This window comes from Triticum dicoccoides, chromosome 1B (assembly GCF_002162155.2).
Source record: "Triticum dicoccoides isolate Atlit2015 ecotype Zavitan chromosome 1B, WEW_v2.0, whole genome shotgun sequence".
NCBI classification, from domain to species: domain Eukaryota; kingdom Viridiplantae; phylum Streptophyta; class Magnoliopsida; order Poales; family Poaceae; genus Triticum; species Triticum dicoccoides.
This window is the reverse complement of record NC_041381.1, coordinates 190,105,785-190,107,566: the sequence shown is the minus strand read 5'-3', so window position 1 is coordinate 190,107,566 and position 1,782 is coordinate 190,105,785. Positions and strand designations below refer to the sequence as shown.

The 1,782-nt window shown below is 45.9% G+C and overlaps 1 long non-coding RNA gene across 1 annotated transcript in view; it reads right to left on the bottom strand.

Moving 5' to 3' along the window:
- LOC119327651 overlaps window positions 1-1,276 on the bottom strand; it is an 11,275-nt gene extending 9,999 nt beyond the window's left edge. The window contains exon 1 of the long non-coding RNA XR_005158627.1: window positions 1,058-1,276. This is a non-coding gene — a long non-coding RNA (uncharacterized LOC119327651). The remainder of the gene's footprint in view (window positions 1-1,057) is intronic.
- Window positions 1,277-1,782: the final 506 nt, after the last annotated feature.

Sequence of the window (1,782 nt, the reverse complement as noted above, 5' to 3'; positions counted from 1 at the left end):
ACGACAAAAAAAAAACAACGAAGAAAATAATTGCAGCAATCGTGTCACTAGAAATGTGCAAATGGTACGCTAAAATATTAAAAAAACACATCACATAATATGAAAAAAAAATGTCTTACTGGAAATTTGCTTAACTCACGTTGCACATTGAAAAAGATAGTGCAACTGGACAAATAAAAAAGTTAAAAGCAAAAACAATAATAAAGAAGCAAATGATAAATGATATGTTAGAAGGTACATAAAATTATGAAGAAAAAAATAAAAATAGAAGTGGAATAAACACATTGATTAGGCAACAACAAAAAAGCAGACTTTTTTTCAAGTAAAAAAGGATGGCCACTTGCACACAAGGAGAAACACCCATACTACAAAGAGAGTACTGAGAGAGGAGTGTATGTGGCAGGACCTCTTCCCCTCCCTAAGTCACATACAGTAATGGTGACAGCTTCCCCTTCTCTCTCTCCAATTGTAAAAGTTTACAAAAGAAAGAAAAAGAATAAAAAGCAAACAACAAAAAAGGGCTAAATACCAGCCCAGTCCACGGGCAAACCCTGTCATCTTCGCACCACCACGACAAGGAACCCAGACCAAACAACGAAACAGACAGGAAAACAGGCCAGACTCACGCTTTAATGGGCCGAACTGAGACAAAGACACGGCGCTGTGTGAATCTTAAAGCAACAACGATCCAAAGGTTGAGGCGTCGACTGAGACTTCACGAAGTCTCAGTCGACTGATTTTTAGCAGCTCCGATTTCTTATTTGAGAGAGTAGAACCGGTGCGCACCATACAGTGCGGTACAAGAAATTAGAGTAGGAAACCATACAGGAAAGCAGAATTTTACACTAGCTAGCTTGTAATCGACAACAACAAGAGTTCACACAAATTTGACATGTCAGTTTTGACCAAACTAGACATCCCAGGGTTCTGATTGAAGGAGCGTCTGCAGGCAAGAATATCAATTTGCTTCATTCTAGTGTTAACTAAAGCAGAATAGCAACAACATAGCAGAAGTGGTGCCCGCCGAACTGTAGACGGACTTAGGTTTTTTACTAACCTGCGACCTGGCCGGGGCAATGGAGGCCTGCTGCCGGTCAAGCGCGCTCCGAACCTGGAAGCGGCGGCGGTGCTGGCGCCTAGCTGAGAGCGTGTTTTCCGGTCAGTGCCGTGCGCCGGCGATGGCGGCGGGAGCACTGGAGGCGATGGCGGATGGAGCACTGGAGACCTGGAGGCGATGGGAGGAAGGGGAGAGCGACGTTTCCTTTTTTTTCTCTTTTCTTTCTTTTTTTTTTTGAGCAAAGCAAAGCTTTATTACTTAACTGAGTTTAGGCATATCACCTATTACAGAGGCGCCCACATGGGCAGGTACATTCGAGTCCCATTCCATGTACTGGTTGGGATCACAACTACGGCCAATTGTGGCAAGATCGTGAGCTACAGAATTCGCCGTGCGTCTACACACGGTGATTACAACCTTAGCAAACCAAAGCTTGAGCTGGTATTTCGTGTCCTCAATGACAGATGCGTAGGCAGAAGAATCCACTCTTTGCAAGTCCAAGGCCTCAGCTAAGAGTTGGGAATCCGTCTCCAGTTCGAGCCGAACGATGCCGAGATCCGCTGCCATGGTGACCGCATGTGACATGGCATAAATCTCCGCGGCAAAGGCATCCGTGACGTGATCCTGCTTGCCAGCCCTGGCGCACACCAGCCGACCATCCTTCGTTCTCACTGCCGCGCCCCAGCCAGCATGGATTTCTCCCGGCACAAACGATCCGTCGACGT